Genomic DNA, 23,222 nt, shown 5'->3' with positions numbered 1-23,222 from the left:
GTCGCAAAGAATCAAACACACAACTGAATAACAACAACTTTTACAGATGGAGGAACTGGGACTCAGAGCAGTGGAGTGAGTTGCCCAAAGTCATACAACAGGTAAGGGTACACCATGATTCAGATTCAGGTCAGTGTGCTGCTATAATGCGTTTCACAAACCACTACCCATTAAGTCTCCACAAGGTCAAAGCAATTTCCTTGGTCAATTTGTGTGATCATTTCTTGAAAAATTTTTAAATGACCAAATTTTCTGCACCCAGCTGCTACTGCTAAGTCGCTTCAGTCATGTCCGACTCTGTGTGACCCCATAGACGGCAGCCCACCAGGCTCCCCCATCCCTGGGCTTCTCTAGGCAAGAATACTGGAGTGGGTTGCCATTTCCTTCTCCAATGCATGAAAGTGAAAAGTCAAAGTGAAGTTGCTCAGTCGTGTCCAACTCTTCACGACCCCATGGACTGCAGCCTACCAGGCTCCTCCATCCATGGGATTTTCCAGGCAAGAGTACTGGAGTGGGGTGCCATTGCCTTCTCCAGAGCTATGCTGAATACACACACATATATACACTAGTTCTTACTGCCTCCACTAGCCTCTTTAAACAAAAATATATTTCTAGAGTAGTCTAGCTTTCGGCAATTTCTATTAACAAATTCACCAAACACAGTTGACCCTACATGGGTCCATTTATATATGGATTTTTTTTTTCAGTAAATATATTGGAAAATGTTTGGAGATTTTATAATTTGAAACAGCTTCAGACAACAGGTAAGGGTACATAGACTAGAAATGTCAAAAAAATAAGAAAAAAGTATGTCATGAATGCATAAAATGATACCAGTCTCTCCTAGTATCAGGATAGGCATAAGGTGAGGGATATTTAAAATAAAATTGATGATGTGTTAGTTTTCGCACTTCTTACAACTTTGCTTTCAGAGAATTATATTACTATATAGTATGCCCACAAACATAAATCTAGTTGAGAATGCCATAAAGATTTTACAATGATTCATTCATTAGTGTATACGCTGGGCTACTGCAAAATAACTGTATTGATTACACGAAGATACCATAAAGCAATCATACTGATCTTTGTTATCAATACCTGAATTGTTATACCTGTAAATAAATATGAATTTTTCTCATTATCTTTTCATGCCTGATGTCTAGTGTTAATGCACATAACGTCTATAGCGTTTTACGTCATACAAGACAATACTGATGCAGACAGATAATTCAACTTAAGAAATGATATAAACATACCATATGGATGAATATAGCACAGATTTATGCACTTCTCTTCCTCAAGATTTTTTTAATAACATGTTCTTCCCCTAGCTTATTTTATTGTAAGAATATAGTTTATAATGCTTATAATGTACAAAATATATGTTAATTAGCTATCTTGGCAGTAAGGTTTCTGATCAACTGTGGGCTATTAGTAGTTAAGTTTGGGGGGGAATCAAAAGTCATATTCAAATTTTCAAATGAATGAAGGTAGGCGGTTAGCACCACAACTCCTGTCTTTTTGAAGAGTGACTGTATATCGTTTTTGTTACTACCATAGCATAAGCATCCTGAATTTTCCTTACTGGAATAAAGCCTTTTAAAACTTTTTGCAGGAAAATCTGTATGATTTTTTAAGTATCAAAAAAGCTGAGGAAATGTTGATACTTTAAAATAAAATCTTGACCCAGTAAGAACTGGCACTAGGCCTTTTATTTTCTTGCAGTCAGCAAAAGTACAAATCTATAAAAATTCAAATAGTAGTTAAAGGCATGCATTTTGAAGTACCTACATGTGTGGTGAGTCACTTCACAAACTCACACTTACTAAAAAAAATGTTTTTTAACCTGAATGTGTGAACAGAAATCACTTTTAAAACTATAAATGCTAGACAATGAAAGAAAAAGCAAGTCCATGTGGGGTTTTACTAATTGTTCTCTAGAGGGAAAAATTATTACTGACTGCTATGCACCTTGCTTTATAGGTTAGACGCATTTAGAAGCTGCTGTTTCTAACCCTATATTAATCCAGATCCTTGGAAAAATCAAATTGAGGCCAGTTTAATCACCCAGCAAAAACAAGCAACTGCGTATTGCAGAGGGCCGGATTAGAGGAATGGAGAGAACTGGGTCAGTAGGTGGCAGATGCTAACCAGTTCAAATTTGAAAGGCATTCAAAAGTATGACCCGAGTTTATGAACATTCTTAAAGTGGAGGAGAAACAACAACAACAACAAGAAAAATGCATCATCTGTTGAAGAAAAAGTTCTAATTTAGAAGAGTGTTCTACTGAGTAAAGAGTGGTCATCTGTAAACTTATTTCTTTTGAAAAATACAGAATTAACAACACTGTCACATTCTCTTTCTAGAATGTTATACTTGTGACAAGAAATTTTACTGCCTCATTTATCAATACTTGTGGAATATTCCTGTGATGTAGATCGTATCCTCATTTTGAAGTGAAGTGGAAGTGGCTCAGTTGTGTCTGATTCTTTGCAACCCCATAGATTATACAGTCCATGGAATTCTCCAGGTCAGAATGCTGGAATGGGTAGCTGCTTCCTCCAGGTCAGAAAACGGAGACTTAGGTTAAGCAATCTGCTAACAATCTGCGTGGAGAGCTATGGCTCAAATATAAACCTTACGGTTCTAAGACCAGCATTTTTCTCATCACGTATTGAACTGTAGCCTTGATGGTGGCTCTTCTTTAACTGTCTGCATTAGAGGTAACAGAGAAATATATCCCTTGGGTTAATTATTTTGTTTGTAAAACCAAGAAAGAAAACAAACTACTTCTGCCTTCTCCAATGAGAAAATGGGAATCCAATCCCTTATAAATGTTTTCTTTTAAAATACAAGCTTATAAGCTAGTGACTGGTCATTGTGTGATAAGGCTATCAGAAAAAAAAAAGTGTTTAAATGTTGAAAGTTGAATGTTTTAAATAGTTCACATATATTCATTTCAGACGTTTTCTGATGGAAAAAAGCATGATAATCTGCATCTTTCATTAACATAGCCAAGAAGAAGAGAAGCTATACTATTATAGAAGACTTAAGCAAAAATATAACAATAATATTCTGTGCTCATCAGACTAGCGTTAAAGTGTATGTGACTTTCTAACAAATACTGTAATGACATTTTCACCCGTAACAGAAACTCACGGGAGTACTTAAATAAAATAAAAATGTTATCCATTTCTTACTTCCTGAAATTACCATGAAAAGGGCAAGTTAGCAAGAACTCAGCATTAATACAATAACTCCAGGCACATATTTTGAATATACTTGTCAATATAACTTTAGTAATTTTCTCTCAGGTTATATCCATTTCTATTAGAATAGATACAGACTGTCTTTAAGAATTTTTGTAATATAAGTAGAAAATGCTTAATATTTTCTAAATTTTATACCCTAGGTAATAAAGTAAGGGCCCTCTGTACTGACTGCCTAAATATACCTGGGCAGCCTATAAAGCTAACCTCCCAAGCCTATTTAGTTGCCAAAAGAATGTTATTCAGCTGCATATATTTTGTTATGAGTAAGAAGACTTGGGCTTCCTAGGTGGCTTAGTGGTAAAGTATCCATCTGCCAACACAGGTTCGATACCTGGGTCAGGAAGATCCCCTGGAAGAGGAAATGGCAGCCCACTCCAGTCTTCTTGCCTGGGAAATCCCATGGACAGAGGAGCCTGGTAGGCCACAGTCCATGGGGTGGCAAAAGAGCTGGACACAACTGAGCGGCTAAACAACAAGGAAGACTCAGAAACCACAATCACTCCCTCTTCCTTACTGATACAGTCTCTGTCACCACTTTGTGTCACCAATATCTAAGCATTTAAATACAGAGGACTATAATGGGTCCACATTTTCAGGGCCTATTCTATGTGTGATGCCAGTGCCTGCGTGTGTGCTAAGTCGCCTCAGTCATGTCTGACTCTTGTGTGATCCTAGGGACTGCAGCCCACCAGGCTCCTCTGTCCACGGGATTCTTCAGGCAAAAATGCTGGAGTAGGTAGCCACTTCCTTTTCCAGGGGATCTTCCTGACTCAGGAATCGAACCTGCATCTCTTACATCTCCTGTGTTGGCAGGTGGTTCTTTACCATGAGCACCACCTGGGGAAACACTGTGAGGACAGTATTCGTGGCTTAGGATGCTGGTCCCATGAATATTCATTCCCCCCTGAATGTCAACCTATCTCTTTCTTTAAACTAACTTATAGCTATCATCCATGTATACATAACACTCAGATTTTGCTTTTTAGGGGTAAAAGATCTCTGAAAGATAGAAACTTGTGTTATTCCAAAATATTTCTCTTAGCACTAGAACTCATAATCAAAGAAAAAAACTTTTCCCAAATTCAGTCCTATTACAAACCTGCACAAGCCAGGTAAGCTGTTTAGTTTTAAATACTTCTAGGAAAGAGAATTGACGCAGATGGGGTCACCTTTAAGAAATTTATGGAAATCTGTGAAAACATGCCCTTCAAAAAAATGTATTTAACCCTAATGTAATTCAATATGAGGAATTAAGGATCAATTTTGTAAAGTTAACAAGATTTTTAAATTCATTCATCTTTGAAACTAATCATTCTGAAAAGGTAATTCATTACTTTCACCAAAGGCATCTGTATTTTCATTCTTGTTTCAGGTGAACAGTAAAGAAACTCAGAATACACAATCAGCTAACATTAAATCAACCTTGCCGTCATTCAGGTAAGGAATATTGAACAACATTCTATATGTTTCACATTAAGAGAAATTTACATGCTCAACAAAACGCAGTTTGGGTACTATCACAAACACTTGTGTCAAGCTCTGGAACCGACAGATTTCTGACACACACGCTATCATTTCATCCTCATACAAACCGCCTGCAAAAACTACTGCACAACAAGTTTAAATAACTTACCTAACACAATGCAGGATGAATTTTTAAATCCATTGATTGTTTTTAAAGCTCCAGGGTATATACACCCTGAAGTTGTTTTTTCATCAGCACTTTAACTTACTACCTTGTGTATGGGAGGCATCAAGCTAGGTGCTTTGTATATCACAATTTTATAAAAGAAATGGTCCCTTCCCTTTAGAAGTTTACAATCTCACTGAAAAGATCAATAAAATAATGCTGTGTGAATGGTACTCATCAACTACCGAGACAGAGTGGAAGAAGGCACTTGTTCCTTTCTCTAAGGTGATCATATGAATCACAGGACGGATAGCGTTTTTGTAAAAAAAAAAAAAAAAGAACTAGAGAGACAGAGATCACAACACATATAAGATGAAGACAGCCGCAACTGTGGCAGGGTAAGAAGTGTGCAGTCAACATGCTCAAAGATGAGGCAAATGGAATACGATGCAGGAGGCAGGCAGGACCTGGCCTTAAGCTTGTGGGCAAAGGTCTTTGTGTTCAGGGTAATGATTATCTCTTCAGAAAGTTTTATTGTGCTGTAGTGTGGAGAACATATTAGATAATAAACACTAAAAGGTAGAAGAGTGGTTAGAAAGCTACTATAGTAACTGTATAACAATTACAAAATACTAAAGCTTGATTTAGAAGATGGCAGTGGAAAAAGAAATCAAATCTCATAATTCTGTTCTAATGAAAATGATTATAGAAATACTTGCATTTATGGTCACGTTATAATGTGTTGAATGTATAAAGGCATAATATAAAGCTCAAAACTTGCAAACAGACTTGCAGGAAAGACTGCTTAACTCATCCCATAAGTTACCCATGCTAAAATGGAATAAACACTTAGAACATCTCCTTCAAATGTATTCCAGAGTAACAAATACCATTCCTCAATACAAAAGTCATTGATCACTTTATTACAGCTGACCTAAAACTGAAACTTTCAAAAACTACATTAAGAAAATATCTATATATGATGGAAAGACAACCTTCACTTCACTATATAGAAATTACTTCTTAAAAACCATCAAGGTCTGCCTGATTCACAGTAATTTTAAAATATAATTAATCTCTATAAAAAGGTATCTCTTATAGATGTACTTCTCAAGCTGATTACCATTATTTTATAAAACAAATGGAAAAATGCATGTTTGTATACTCAAAAGATGAAAGACCCGATCATAATACTATACTCTGTTTTTAGAAAACTTCATATCTACATAGTACTCTTAATTGAGATATACATATCAGTTTGATAAATACACTACTTTCAACTAATTCAAATTATCAAAATGTATTATTACAAATACAATTGAAGATTTTGTTTTCTCTTCCTTCAAATACTCCCTGCCTCAGAAAGTCCATAAGGCAAAATTTGGGGAGTGAAAAATATACATTCAATAACTATTTAGTCAATAAACACTTATAAATACTTCTAGACATCCAGCATTTTCTTAAACCACTTTATTGAGTAAAGATTTAGCTAGAAAAAGCTGTACATATTTAATGATGAGTTTGGAAGTGAGTATACATTTGTGAAACATTGCCAATATCAGGAACCACACACACACACAAACACACACACACACCCCTTATATCAAGAACCCAAAATAACTGCTAACACATGCAATTATGGAAAGTATTGCTTAATAAGCTTTACTGCTTATGACAACCCTCTACAAATGACCACTGTCATAGATTAGTATTTCTTTATCCACATTCCAAATTCTGAACACTAGAAAGTTTTTTAAAGCAAACCAAAGTGGTAGCAAAATCTGACCCAAGTTCAAGTAAGACAGCTTACAGATCTCGCTTCATCTCACTTGGCAAATATACTCATGAATAAACATTGACTCTCAAAATCTAGGTATTCTTTGAATATCCTAATTAATACAAAGTCATAGGTACATTTATATGTATACAACCTTTTCTGAGTTGCTCTATTGGAGAAGGAAATGGCAACCCACTCCAATATTCTTGCCTGGAAAATCCCATGGATGAAGGAGCCTGGTAGGCTATAGTCCATGGGGATCGCAAAAAGTCGGACACGACTGAGCGACTTCACTCACTTCCCTATTCTACTTGGAAGATAGTGAAGTTACATCATACGTCAATTTATCACACTAAAATTAAGACAGCCATGCTTAAAAAAAATAAAATTCTACTAGCATATAACCTAGAGGACAGACAATGTGGATCTGACATTTTGATTTTACAGTTTAAAGACATGCATTTTTCACACAAATGACCCCAAAATGCAGGCTAATTGCATTAATCTTGTGTCATTTTTTAAAATGTAATTTATTCCTATATGGAAGGAAAAACAGGCTGTTTGAGACCTACTGAAACATACCATATTAGCATCTGCATGAAATCTTTCCATTGAATTTTTAGTATATTTTAACTGATACGAATTTAACTAAAGCAGTATTTTTTTAAAACATCCAAGATGTAACTTTATAAATTTATTGTTCACCAGACACATGTGGCTACTGAGTACTTTAAAAGTGACTAGTCTGAACTGCAATGAGATACAAAGTGAAAATATACCCTTAATGTGAAAAATTTAGCATGAGAAAAACAATGTAAAATATCTCATAATTTTATACTAATTATGCAATGAAATAATATTTTGTAGATAATCAGTATAAAATATTTTACAAACTTCATCAGCTTTTTACTTTTATTTAATATGCCTTACTAGGACTTCCCTGGTGGCTCAGATGGTAAAGCATCTGCCTACAATGCGGGAGACCTGGGTTCGATCCCTGGGTCGGGAAGAAACCCTGGAGAAGGAAATGGCCACCCACTCCAGTACTCTCGCCTGGAAAATCCCATGGACGGAAAGAGCCTGGTAGGCTATAGTCCATGGCGTCGCAAAGAGTTGGACATGACTGAGCGACTTTACTTCACTCACTAGAAAATTTAAAATTTGAGCTAACATTACAGTTTAATAGAACAGCTCTGCTCTATAAAAAAGACTGAGAAAAAGATTAATATAAAATTTCTCAAGTACCTATGTTCTAGAGTGAATAATTTCACTTAATCACCAAGCAGATTAATACAAACCCAGATAAAGGTCACAAGAAACATTCATCATAAATGTGGAAGTACTGCTTTGTTACTCACACATATCCATGATTTTAGATAGCCAGAGGTTACCAAAAATTCAACAATAAAGAAAAAGGCTTCATTATATGATGTGAGCAATTTGTTTCAAAATCCATTTCAGTATTTTCTTAGTTATAAGTATATATAGGAGGATTCTGTGTCTTATTTGCTTCCAGTGGGGTTAGGACAGATGTAAGTTTCATAAACCAAACACATAATGGAATCAGAAAACTCGCTACTTAATTTTAACAGATAGGAAAATTTCATAATTCTTAGAAAAACAACTTTAGAGTTCACATAAAGCTAGAGAAAAATAAGTCCATTTCATAATAAGAGCTATCATTAATAAAAGATACAATGATTGACAGTTCCTAAATATCCTTAAAAGCACTCTAGGTATCTATTTACTATAAAGTTAGACATATATATTTTGTCACATAGGAGTTCCATCCCTATGCATACACTGATCAGAAATGAATGCTTATTTCTACCAAAACATTTTAAAACATTCACAGTAACCTTATTTTAGCCCCAAACTGGTAAGATACTCAATGTCCATTTACAGTAGAAGAAATAAAGGATAGTATAATCATACAATGGAATATACACGATTGGGCAGTGGGGAAGGGGGTGATATATACATGGATGACTCAAAGACATAATATTAATCAAACAAGTCAGACACAAAAGAGTTCACACTATATGATTCCAACTGTATAAAGTGCAAAAATAAGCAAAACTAATCCAAGATGTAAGATGCTAAAGACCAGTTTCTGCTGGGTGGAGGCAGTACTGACCAGGACAGACCCCAGTGAACCTTCTGGGGTAGAGTATAGTTATGCAGGGAGGCAGTGGTGGTGTAGTCACTCATTCATGTCAAACTCTTGTGACCCCATGGACTGTTGCCTGCCAGGCTCCTCAGTCTATGCGATTTCCCAGGCAAGAATACTGGAGTGGGTTGCCAAAAATCTTTGAACTAGCAAATAGGAGTGCCAAGTTGACTATATGAAGTTAGACTTCAGTAAAATGTTTTTTGTTTTTTTTTTAATATAAGAAATTATTTTTTAAGAAGCTTGACCTAAGTTATTTTCAAAAGAATGACTTAAAAGCAATTTCTATTCAAAATTTACATAAGAATTTCTCTATTCAACCCTGCAACTAAATTTCTTTGCAATTTCTTTTTAATAAAAGCTAATAACCAGTTCAATTCTATTCAACCTACTCTTAATTTTGCAATTACTTGATGAATTTTCATAAACAGATAAATTACAATGGCTTTAAAAAGTATAGGAAACCTCTCTATAATACTTATGAACTATTTGAATGTTTATATTTTTAAGTATGTAATATGTTAACTTTCAATTTAAAAAGATAACTTTAAATTTCACAAAATTTAGGCTTTCAAATCATATCCTCTTTCACTGATAAAGTATATATAAAAATTAAATTTACTATCTGGGAGTTCACTTAGAAGTTCTTTTACAGTTCTAATGTTTATTTAGATTTACTATTTGCTTTTACCCTCTCCATCTGACAGGAACAGGCAGAAAATGTTGTTTTGTTAATAGTGAATAACCTTAAACCTACAAAGTTTAATATACTGTGCTATAGAAATATAAAAGACTATATTGATCCAATTCTACAAACTCATAGTACTTGACAAGTGATCACATAAGAAAATTCGTAAAACTGACTTCTGTGTTATTTCGTGTGAATATAAATCAAGACTATCCAGTTAACAGTCATATGGATTCAAAGAGGTTGACACCAGAAGTTGACCAATCTTCAGTCGATAGTCACCTGTAATCACTACAACCTTAACAAATATATTATCTTATTAAATGTATTAATGCATTCTTCCTTTATCAGCTTCTATTCTAGCAAGACAGCTGCCAAGTTTTTCAAAAGACCACCACAATGCTTACAGGAGATATGAAGGAGGACACCGAGAAGGAAATCTGGGATGTGACTGAAGGGGACCTATGTTCACCACTGACCTCAGCAAAACTGGCTGGTAAGTCCACGTGGGGTCTTGGGGTTGTAAAGGAAGAAACACAAAGCAGGTAAGTTTACCCACTGACAATCTTAAAATCTTTCCTTCCCAGGAATATATCACATGTCCTGAGACGCAGGGCCTATGGAGCAGATGAATTCCTGTTGCACCAACCTAGACACATGTGATGATGCAGAGGAATTCAGCAGATGGATGTTCAGAGGAGGAGTCAGGTGACCTGGTTGTTTATTTCCATGGACCCTGATGAAAGACTGATGGAAATACAGATGATAGCTGGTCCCCGTTCTAAAAGGTAGAATTTTATGTAGGCACAAAGAACTTGAAGACTGCCTGCATATTTAACATATATTTCACACCGTTTCAGATTAACAGTAATTTTTTACAACTCACTTTCAAATCAAAACATTCTTTAAAATAGTACTGTGCTCTAAAGGTAAAATGTAAGTATCTCAGATGTTTAAAAAAGGCAAAACTGGTTCCATCTAAACCAGATTTCTGTGCTTATACAAAATTCAGAATTTACCAACACTGAAATATATCCCTCTCCTCTGTTACAAATGTCTAGCAACTCAGTTATCAATCTCTGAAGCATAAGAAAAATAAACTAAATATGGCATAATATTCTTTCTTCCCTATAACTGAAAAGGCTTAACTACGTTTTAAAAAGCGGAGCAATGAGGCAAAATACATACCTTCTGGATGTGTTTCTCCTCAATGTTAAAGTAATGGGTCCTGAGAACAGAGTTCTTAAATCGCTCACAATCCAAGCACTCTCTGAAAATTAATAAAAAGAAATGTTACTTCAAGTGCATCTTATCTCAAAGAATGTTAACAGTATCTTTTAAAATTAAATCTTAACTAGTGACTGAAAAAAAAAAATCTGAAAAAATGACCCCCCCCAAAAAAAGATGTATTATAAGTAAAGAAATATTCTTAATTATAGACATTTTCCTTAGGCATGGTTGTTGATCACATGTGATAAACAAATATGCATTACAAAATTATTTACGTCAAAACGTACTACTTATCTGTCTATACACTGTGTAAAGACTCTTCCATCAATTCTCAACTATAGAAGAAGTTAATGTCAATGACCAAGAGGAATTATGATCAAAGATTCTGGGAGAAAAGTATTAGAATTACTTGGTAGTCAACACAAGAGTTGAAATACCTCATTTACCCCCCCTAGACCATTAGAAACAAAAAATACTAAACTTGGAATCAGAATCATCCTAGATATAGAATGACATCAACATGTGGAACAGTTTATACTTATAAGAACAAAAGAGCGGATGAAAAAGTTCTAGGCTAGCAAGGCCCATAGCCCCCCTTTTAACACTGCGGTGGCTGAGGAAACTGTATTTTGACCAATAGGCCAGTGGACAGTGAGCCCAGCTGATGATAAGACAAGTATGGGGCGAACTCCAAGATTCCTCACAGCAGCACTCCACTCACACCAGCCACGGTATGTATGTCAGATTCACATTTGACATACAGTTCTCAGTTCCTACCCCTGGGCTTCCCTGTTGGCTCAGCGGAACAGAATCTGCCTGCCACGCAGAACATGAGGGTTTGAGTCCTGGGCAAGCTACAGTTCACGGGGTGGCAAAAGAGTTGGACACGACCGAGTGCCTGAACAACAATAACAATAATCCCACAGTCTAAGACTGGTTCTCAAGGATTATAGCTTATCTTACAAATAAATAAATGAACCTAAACCCTAAACTCCCCAAATGAAGCATTTTCATCATTAGTTCATTAGTACCCTTCAGTCTCCTTAAAACCATGCACAGATTATACAGCTTTTTGAGTGATGCTTCTGTGACACCCTAGGCAAGCAGCTCTCTAACCACCTTGCCTCTGGTCACTGTGCATCCTGCTTCCTGTTACTCCCCTGTGACTGTGAGTCCTTCATTCCTCTCTGTATCCCCCAGGACCTAGTATGGTGCAAGGCACAGAGCTGATGCTGAGTAAAGTCTGCTTTATGAGTCACTGAATCTGAGAGACTTTATCAACTAATACATCAGGCTGAAGGAAAAATAGGATCAGCAAACAAAAGCAGGTAGTTACATGAGCCAACCACAGTGGAGAAGACTCACCTTTTTTAAAAATTTCACGCTTCATACGTACACATACTCAATTCCCATTCTCCAACGCTCTCCTTCTCCCTTTCTCAGTCTGCCTTAGCAACACTTTCCTGGCATCTAAGTCAATACTCTCCCAATCCCTACAACACTCAGCCAGCTGGGTGGCAGGGCTCTTTTCTGCCCTAGTGAACTGGGACTCTGCACCAACTGGCATGGTAACTGAGCATTAACACAAACTCTCTTAGCACACTCTCTTAGCACACTCCTAAGCTCAGCAGCTCCTAAGCTACCCTCCAGCAGCAGCAAGGAATGTCACCTAATGTGTAACTCAAAAATAGCTCGAATCATAACTAAAGGCAAAATGTTCCCCAAACTTTATTAGGAGAGAAGTACTTATCACCTTAAAATAGAGGAGAAAAAGAAAAAGAAAAAGAAACACAATAACAAAAAACCCTGAAGAGACTGCTTAATGACTAAAAACAAAAAAGAGCATTATCATTTCCTATTAGGACACTACTTTTTCAGCAGCTAAATAAAAACATTACCAAATCATTTTATGTAATAAAATTTAACCTTACTTTGACCTTCCTCATACAGCAAACAAACCTCTCTATCCAATAAAGTTCCATCTGAACTATGTAAGATGATAAGCAATACCTTAATTGCATTCATTTACATGACTTTGAAACTATTCTGGGCTGAAGTCACTGACTGCAAGGTCACAGAATACAAAAGAGCAAAATGTACGCAATTTACCAAGGAGGAATGATGCACTGAGACAGTGGGGAGGCCTGCTCCCTGCCTCCTTAGGAGAGACCCAAGGCTTGATGCAGTCAACAGGTGCAGCCATCTCTAACATCTCTATCTGAAATGTATCATATATAATCGTACATACCGGTTTTATAAATACACATACAAAATATAATAAGAATATGTATTTGCTAAATCCATCTTATATTACGGCTCTTTTATTAAAGACTATCTCCCTGAATAGAGGCAAAGGACAATTCTATGCCTTATCAACACTAAAGATCAAAACATGGAACAGGGCTATTACTATTTCCAATGGTTCAAAAAAATTTCTAACAACTGAAAGTCAGGTTATAAAGCTATAACAATTTTTAGGACAAGAACTGCAAACACAGAAAGTTAAGTATATTAAGCATTTCTGCTTTCATTTTTCACAACCTAAGCATATATTCAACTAATTTGCTTAGAGGAGCAGACTTTTTACATATCTCAAAGCCAATAATACCATATTAGTGAAAGTAAAGAAATAAAACTGGCTGATAGAAACTGGCTACCAGAAATTACAAGGGACAATGTGTATTCTTCAAAACCTTATAATATCATAACAGACAAAAGCAAGTTAATCCTACAAAATAAGTCTTTAGTAAAATTGTAACACAAACTAGATGTTATTGGCCCTTGAATTTACTGGAGAAAACAGAAGGAAACTAAAAGGTTAGGATCTACAGACTTTTAAAATGTACTATCAATACAAATACAGAACCTCAAATATTTGTTTTAGGTTTAATATATCATCACCAGGAGATTCATTTAAGAAGCTTCTGTCCATTAAATTAGATAAATCTCCTACATTTAATGTATTAATACTATTATACCAAAACACTTTTATACTACTCAAGCCAAACTTCTGTAATTTAAAAACAATTTAGCCAAAAAAAAAAAAAAAAAGAAGCAATAATATAAAATGTATGCCCCTTCACCTTTTCTCCCTACCTAAAAGGGCAGGACTCTTTCCATGTAAATCTATATTAGATCCCAATCATTTCAACTGATGTTACTCCACAAAGAACATACAGATGAAAACATTTTTAAGTACTGCATTCCTAAACCAACTCCAACACCTTGCTGTCACTTTGTCCTTTTAAAATGATAAATAACATATCTCAATTTCTCTCTAAAAGTTAAACCAGTTCACTTTGGAATAGCTTAGTAGTAAAAATAAATGCATACATGTATTTTAAAATGTACTAGTTACTATTATGATTCACATATAACTTTCAGTGACCATATCTTTAGGTATTTTAATTCTAAAACAATTCAGGATTTAACGTGGGCATGGCAACCCATTCCAGTATTCTTGCCTGGAGAATCCCATGGACAGAGGAGCCTGGTGGGCTATAGTCCATAGGGTCACACAGAGTAGGACATGACTGAAGCGACCGAATACACACACACACGATCACACAGAGTAGGACACGACTGAAGCGACCTAACACACACACAGGCACGCGTACACACACACACACACACACAATCTGTATAACTATGTAACAAACAATTCATGGTTCACATATTTCAATAAGGATAAAAGCACTGGGGCCAACCCCAACTTCAAATATTACTTCCAGTGCTCTTGGTCACAATTTTAATTTCAAATCTCAGGCTTATGAAAATTTCTGATAAACAGGATAACATTTTGTTATTTCTCAAACACTTCCCTCTACCCATCCAAAAGACTGAATGCTTCATGCTCTTAAAGCTTACTAATTATCATCATAATGTCTATCTAAAATTCTTTCATACATATAAAATTAGGTTTTCCTTTCCTTGGATATTAGACTATATTAAAACCAATTTTTATAACCACATTCTAGCCTTTGTATGTCTTCATATAAGCTACAACTTTGAACTGAAAATAAACTTTTAAAGGCAGCACTCTTATAGTTCTCAAAACTGAAGGAAAAAGTTCAAGCCTAGGTTGGGACATACTTCATGTCACAGCATGTATCAGCCTCACAGTATATCCTACCCAAGTAGCAAGTACACAGGTGTGTGCTCTCCTTTTCATTCTCTCTTCTTTTCCTTTACCTCCCTAGGTCAGTGAACAAAACACTACACTTTATATAAGTAAAGAACTACAACCATATATATATATATGGTATGGAGGTAAATGATCCACATCTTGCCCAAAAAAGAGGTACCTAAATAAAAAACTTATCAATTCTGAGTATAAAATTATATTCTGCACTGATAGGTTGCTCAGATAACTCTCAAAAAAGGACACTGTAACTCAACAACTGTAAGGAACAGACCAGAAACACTCCATAAGATGGAGTATGTAGAATAGTCACATCTCCATTTGAAACACTTGCTCCGGAACATGTTAATTGACAATTCTGTCTTGGACATAGTTTTCTTCCTCTCTCACCTGTTCATTCCCCCACCCATCTTGCATTCAACTCCATAAACAGCAGTTATTCCCCCATTATAAAACAGTTGACGGTTAAAACAATGAGCCAACGAAGAAAGTACGATATTCTATAACTGACGTTTACTGCATTGGCCTTGGACTTCTAATCTTTACCAGACGGGCACACAAATCAGTCCATCAGCTCATAAAGGTGTGCTTTTTTAACCTCTAAAACAGATGGGATTGGCCAGAAGTGTCTGGCATGTCAAACTGCTAATCACTGCTGCCCTTTGCACAAAATAACCCACTTAAGTTGAGGCATGGTTGCACTGTAACCGACATTAGTCTGTGGGAAACCCATTTAACTGTCACACACTCCTGCCACTCCTGCTCTCCCTTAATTAAGCCTAATGCCTTATGCTGTGACCTTTTGTTCTAGCCTATTAACCCTATCTAGTACAAGTTCAATTATGTTAAACTAAAAACTTTGCTGTAAAATATTAAATGCCACGCTCAAAAACCATAAGGGACATCCTCACAGCCCTTAGTTCTATGCACCCTGCTACTCAATGCATGTGACAGTGAAACCTCATTTTTGAAGTGATATTGATTCTGACAGAGTCAAGAAGAACCGAATCCTCATTTTGGTCCAACCCCCTTATTTTACAAACTGAGACCAGAAAGCAATAAATGACTCACCTATTTCACAGCTTCAGCTGAACCACACTGAAAGTTATCTAATCTTTAACACTGATCCTCTATTCTCCATGTCTCCGATTTATAGTCAAGCCACTCTGGAGCATGTTAAGGATACTAATATTTTTAACGCATTACCACTTTTCACCACCCACTAAAATTCACTACACAAATAAGCTTAAAGCAAAATCAATGAGCATATCAACATCAGTTTTGAGGTAATCTTTCCTTTCCAAACCAAAACTTTCTATCCACTCACTCTTTTCTTCTTTTTAAAAGGAACAATGGTCATCTGAGGGAACTGCTAAATTCTGTAACACTCCCAAGGCAATAGGTACGAGAACAAATTTTTTTGTTGTTGTTTACTGATGCTTCATTCAAGTACTGAATCAAGCAAATGACTTAAGCTACAGAAAGCAACTACAACTGGCTATTTATCCCCATTGGAAAAAGCTGATTATCTTTAAAAATATCCTTTTTACACCTGTATGTAAATGGACTGTTATTCACATTTACTAGAGTGCCCAAAAATAAAAATGGCATCATCAGAAAGAATATACACAAGGATGTATAAAACGTAATATATGCAGGTAAATGAGCAGTCAAACAGAACACAAACACTGAGCCAACCAGCAGCAACCTAATGATTCAGAGTCTCATTCACCTTTTTCACTGCAAAGGATATTAATGCTAATATTATACATATATATGCATTCTTTTTTATATTCTTTTCCATCATGGTTTATCCCAGGACACTGAATAGGACCTTGCTATCCTTAATATTAATTTAAATGAGACATTATGCCTTAATTACAAGTCAGTTCATAACATAGAAGTTAAGTTTGGGTCTCAGACACTGAGGAATTCACGTGGGGAAGTTACACCAGTGCATAGTATTCATGCACCCTACAACACACTGACACTGAGGAGCAACGAAAAAGTTCAGCACTGATAAAAACACAACGTAGAGCATACCACATTAATAGTAAAGGGGCTAATTTCTCTACTCTTTTGCTTTGGACAGTAGTCTATTAGCCTGTATATCTTCTTCACTATGACTTATAAGCTTATGAATAGAAAAATAGGCGAGTCCTGACAGATATCTTCTCTGCTTACAAAAGACACCTACTTCTAACTATGCGTAAAGTTTAGTAAACATTTTTTGTCTTCACAGGCAAGAAACTGGATTAAAGTCATTTTAAGAGCATTTGTTAAACCTCCGTGCTGGATATGTGTATACCAGATAACCTAAACATTTTCTTTAGTATTTGAAAATTGCTAGTCTAGAAATTGTGACCTCCATGCTAAAATAATTTTATTTTCTACCTTAGCATTGTTAATCTAGTTGAATATGATATTGTTCTAACAGAAAATTCACCTCTAGTGAAGAGCAAATCCTAATTTTTAAAGACAAAAGAACTTCATAAACTACTTAAATTCTTTTTTTCTTAAATTCTATAATTTACTAGGTTTGAACAAGTCCTTCTTGATACCTCTTAACTTTCAAGATTGCTGAATGCCAAAATTAATACTAGATATTAGATTATAAGATGCCTATAGTATCCCAAGAAGTCAAATTCAATGCAGTTAAATGTGTTGAGCTGGTAGATCTTGATGACTACTGCAAGTGAGGTCAAGAAAACTGCCCATGAGGCTCTAGAAATATTTTCTTTTTTGTCTTTAAAAAATGTAAATGTTGCCCCCCATTCTAATATATTATAAATTGTGTATTTTTGAAGAAACTTAGTATACAAAACAATTTCAAGTGCCAAGTAATTGCAATGTCACCAGCAGTTTCATGGTTTCCTTCATAATAAATATGTCTGGAAAGAAGATGATACATTTTAAAGAAGAAATATTATTCCTTTTAGAAGTTCTAATTTAAACAGACTAAAGAAGAAAAATGGTACAACAGCAGTTATTATGCATAAGTTATTCATAATAATTAGTAGCTGTTATGTATTAACACAGAAAGGCTCCATTCCTAAGCCCCCAAAAGCCAGATTTCACCAACAGTTGAGATTGGTACAGTAAAATGAATGCTTTTTAGCAACCTTCTACGTAACAGGCTCCTACAGCATGGATAATGCATTGATGGATAAGCTCCTATTCATGAAGCTGACAATCTACTGAGGAGGACAGACATTCAACAAAGGTGGAACTACTATAATCAGGGGTTCAAGGAACTGTGAGAGACAAATCTGATCAGTTTAGAGGTGTGGAGACCACGATGAGCACCTACACTCTTTTGTCTTCTGTCCCATGAGTAGCAATATTCCATTCCAATTTGCCTCACCAAGGTCAGAAATGTGGTCAGTGTGTGGCCCACATCACAGGCTACAGTTACGCTTCTTCTCTTCTGCCCTCTTTCTAGAGGGGTGGATCTTGGTGCAGCTGGTTCAGGGCACTGGTCACCCCTGGTCTACACGGTGTCATCTCTGATCTGGTACCTCTCCTCAGGAGAATACAGGAGTGGGGCCCATAATCTCTGCACTATGTTCCCAATAGAATCAACAGACCCAACCACCTTCATTAGTGGTTTTAGATTATTATTCTTCGGTAGTAAGCAGAGCTGGCCTGTGAGTGTTGTGATCACACTAGTTAACTACAGTTACCTGACTCTATTGATCTGCAAATAAAATTCCCTTTATTGTTATTCAGTTGCTCAGTTGTGTCGACTCTTTGGGACCCCATGGACTGCAGCACACCGGGCTTCCCTGTCCTTCCCTACCCCCTGGAGCTTGCTCAGACTCCTGTTCATTGAGTCACTGATGCCATCTCATCCTCTGATATCCCCTTCTCCTCATGCCCTCAACCTTTCCCAGCATCAGGGTCTTTTCCACTGAGTTGGCTCTTCACATCTGGTGGCCAAAGTATAGGAGCTTCAGCTTTAGCATCAGTCCTTCCAATGAATATTCACGGTTGATTTCCTTTAGGATTGACTGGCTTGATCTCTTCGCAGTCCAAGGGACTCTCAAGAGTCTTCTCCAGCACCATAGTTTGAAGGCATGAGTTCTTCGGCACTCAGTCTTTTTTATTGTCCAGCTCTCACATCTGTACATGACTACTGGAAAAACCATAGCTTTGACTGTACAGACCTTTGTAGGCAAAGTAATGTGTCTTTTAAATACGCTGTCTAGGTTTGTCACTGCCCTACTGACCTTTAAATATAACTCAAAAATACATGTAACATGTAGAAACAAGGTTGCCTCATGAACAGACGTGCACCTGTACTGTAAAGCTTCTCTTTTTTAAATTCTCACCCTAGAAAATATATCCCAAGTTCTAGAATATCAAATGAATCATAAGACTGTCCTGAAGACCATATTTTAACAGCATGAGAAGAAAGCAGGCTACAAAAAACAAGGATGATGCAATTGACCCAGCTCACTCCACTTCTTAAGATCCAGTCCTGACTATCACAGGTCCTCCCTTGGGGTCAGCTTAGACTTAGTGTATTTCTGGATCCATCATCAAAGGTTATTAACTATTCCTTAACACCTGGTACAAAAGTCCATCTTTCTAGGTTATCTTAGCAAAAACAAACAAAAAAGAGTGAAATAAATCAAAACTTGATTTCTCCACCCTGGGATTATACAGCTGCCAGCTGGTGGCTTTAAATTCTTAGGTGCTCAGTATCCTCCCGTGTAAGATACAGACAAAAAAAATATCTTGGAAGTTTTAAATTAACAGTGACAAAAATGGTAGAAAACGAATAAGCATTTACCCTACTGTATCACACAGATACTCCTAGCAATTTTAGAAAAAAGAAAAAGATTAAGTGAGAAATGAAGAAAACAAAAGAGAAAACGGGAAAAAAGGAAACAAAAATAGAGAAAGGAGGAAGATCAAGAGAAAAACAAAGGTGTATAAGGCTAAGTAGAAGCACTGATCACTATTTGATTTACAGTCTATACCAACTACCTAGCCTATGTGCTTTTCTGTTAAGCAAGATGCCTCTAAACACCGACTTGTTTGAAAATGAGCAAGTAGGACAAGGTATTTCTAGAACAAGTACATTTATACTCAGAAATTTCACAGTTTCTATCAAATTCCTTTCCAACCTGATAGCTAAGGCTCCTATGAAAGTACTTCAGCTCCTGAAAGCCCAAGCAAAAGCAAAAAAATTAACAGAATATAACACTGATTCAGCTCAGTTGAGGATTACCAGGACAGGTGAGAGTAACATTTTACTAACAGAGTGAACAGGGTATTGCTTTGAGTTTTGCCTCAGTAATACCAAACATTCAGATACTGGGGAAAAAACAGGCAGTGAATAAAACTGTTCATCCTCAAACTTTGACCTCATGTACATTTAGTCTATTTCAATTATTTTTTTTAATGTGTCTGAATTTATATACGTATATGAACTCAGGGAAGATTTTCTTACTCAGATTGTTCGCTTACACAGTTTCTCACTTATTTGGCCAGATACAATATACTCTCTTAATAAAAAACCATAGTCAAACATTCTTTTGCAGCTTTTATACTAACACTTACGTTTATCCAACATTTACTTGGCAATTCAAAATCTAAAACACACTAAAAAGTATGTATATGAACCTTATTACTCAATCTTATGTATTCAATATAGTTTCAATTTGACTGCCTTTTAGTGTATAAGGAACCACTCAGCTTGATTCTTTTGGGTTCAAAATTCCATAAATTTTAAATGAGGCAAGTAAAAAGAGGTGGAGAGGTTTATAACTCCATTTCTCATGGTTCCAACAATAAAAGAACATGCCTCATGTGTACTTAAAAATACATGATGTGCTGCAAACCTCCCTAACTCAAAAATTTCTTTCTTGACCATGGTCTACTCCCCAAATGAAGCCACATACTCCCTGTCTCTCGATTTCTGCATCCTCTTGATAAATTCACAAACTCATTGTCAGTTTCCTCTTTGTATTACAGAGACTAGTTCATCAGCATAGCACAGTACTTATAATTATTGGGGGTAAACACAGGGCAATAAAAATAAAAACCATCTTAAGAGCCGTAATAGCCAAGAGATTTAACTTTTCAACCAGGAAAAGCTAAGGCTCTGAATCTGATACAACGGCTCCTTGAAGTACACCAACATAATTGGCCTTGGGAATACCTAGATTGAGACCATGCCAAGCTCTTTTAATGAATTATATCAAGAAACACAGTAGCCTTCTCTGCCTCAAAGAACACTGTGGTCCATTTCACCGGAGCTCAGAGTCTGCATAACTGCTCTTGGGGACTCCATCCCCGCCTCCAAGTGCAGGAGCAGGACGTCAGCTGACAACTCACAGCCAGCAGTGGCAGAACACCTGTTGGAAGCAGGGTGCCTTCCCAGTGGGGCTGCTCTTCGAGAAGCCAGGCTGCCTGAGTCCTGTGGCCATTGAGCTGGGAGCAGGGTTTTGTTGTTGTTATTTTTTTTAATGATTTTCTAAAAATCAGGTAGAAACTGGTTTTCTCTTCATAAGATGTCATATTCTCATAGAAAAGCAAATCATCATCAATAAAATTAGTTGTGTGACCTCAGGCAAGTCACTCAGGCCTCTCTCAGACTAGGTCTCTTATCTGTAAAATAGAGAAGTGTTAGGCACTCAGTTGTATCCTACACTTTGTGACCCCATGGATTATAACCTGTCAGGCTCCTCTGTCCATGGAATTCTGCAAGCAAGAATACTGGAGTGGGTAGCCATTCCCCTCTCCAGGGGATCTTCCTGACCCAGGGATCAAACTTGGGTCCCCTGAATTGCATGCAGATTCTTTACCATCTAAGAGACCCGATGGATTATAGCCTGCCAGGCTCTTCGGTCCACAGAATTCTCCAGGCCAGAATACTGCAGTGGGTAGCCGTTCTCTTCTTCAGATTTTCCCAATCCATGAATCGAACCCAAGTCTCCCTCATTGTATCTTCTTTCCTGTCTGAGCCACCAGGGAAGCCCAAAATAGAGAAAATGATGCCTGTATGTCACAGGGGAACTCTACAACAGGCAGCCCTATGCCTAGCATAAAAGTAAGTGCCCTCAAGCCTCTTCTTTCCCTACCCCTCCTCCTCTCAATAAAAAAGGAAAAGGCAACAGACAAGTAACTAAATAACTTATTATATTTCAAGTTTGGACTCAATCGTCTCTACTTTCAAAGCTACAACCTTGAAACCTTTACTGTTTCCCGTCAACAACAACATATATTGATATATAGTCAGGGTTTCAGAATTTCGAAATGAAATCTAACCTCCCTGTTCTATAGAATCTACAGATGTTGCCCAGAGAGATAAAGGACTTCTCTTTCATCAGTTATCATACATTGATTCAGTAGCAGAACTTAAGCTAGAAAAGTATGTGTGGAATAATAAAACAGAGATGCTTTTTCAAAATATGTTTTTCAAAAGTCAAACCTGAGCCTCTGTGACCCACTGTGCAAATACTCCCTTTGGCGAAAAACTGCAACTGTGATTAATTTCATTTGGAGGGTAATTCTTATATCCCATTTGATAGTGTTTCCTGTGCTTTCAGGCACTTTTTCTTGCTGTTCTCCACCTTCTTCTGTTCTCCTTCCTTTCCTTAATTTCTTTTCCAGGGTAAAAATCTACCACTCTATCGGAGATTACTATAGATTTGGGAATTTAAAAAAAATTCTTTAAAATGTGTCCTTTAAAAAAACAAAAGATATTATCTCTGAAACATTTCATATCTCTCAATATCTAGATAAATTCCTCAAGACAGCAGTCTCTTGAAACTTCTAATTCTCAAACTTTGATTGTGTCCCGTTACATGTCAGGCTCTCTTATCCACATTGTCATTAAATCATCACAGTTATAATAATATTCTTATTCTAAGATGGTATACAGACATAATTTCCTCTATTACTACTGTAATGCTAAATTACCTTACTTTTTTAACACAGTAACATAGTTAACATGTTCACATACTATGTACAGCACAAGAAAATTCAACAATTACAAGTACACAACCACTAGGAGAAGCTATCTTAGCCACTATGCGATTTAGCTTTCCTCTTCTGTAAAGAGAAAACTACGTACTTTCACCTAGTACCCTCACATAGCTGGTAAAGAAGCTAAAAGTAAAATCATCAAAGCCGACTGCAAAAAACACAGGTCCCAAACTTGTCAGGTTCCTGAGCTACCCTCAATCTGTAAGCAAAGTACAGATTTGAAAACAAGAAGTAGCCCTGTCTATCATTTAACAGGTGACTGAAAAATGACTTTCTTAATTGCAGGTCCAAGGGTGAGAGCCTCTTTTTCAC

At 36.4% G+C, this 23,222-nt stretch overlaps 1 protein-coding gene across 6 annotated transcripts in view; it reads right to left on the bottom strand.

Annotated features, from left to right (window-relative positions):
- NRIP1 (nuclear receptor interacting protein 1) overlaps positions 1 to 23,222 on the bottom strand; it is a 99,633-nt gene that overhangs the window by 69,109 nt on the left and 7,302 nt on the right. For all 6 annotated transcript variants that reach the window (XM_042230194.1, XM_060404029.1, XM_004002823.4 and 3 more), the window contains exon 2: positions 10,730 to 10,811. The gene's annotated coding sequence lies outside the window, so the exon portion shown is untranslated. The remainder of the gene's footprint in view (positions 1 to 10,729; positions 10,812 to 23,222) is intronic.

This window comes from Ovis aries, chromosome 1 (assembly GCF_016772045.2).
Source record: "Ovis aries strain OAR_USU_Benz2616 breed Rambouillet chromosome 1, ARS-UI_Ramb_v3.0, whole genome shotgun sequence".
NCBI lineage: Eukaryota > Metazoa > Chordata > Mammalia > Artiodactyla > Bovidae > Ovis > Ovis aries.
The sequence above is the reverse complement of the archived record's forward strand: the minus strand, read 5'-3'. Positions and strand labels throughout refer to the sequence as shown.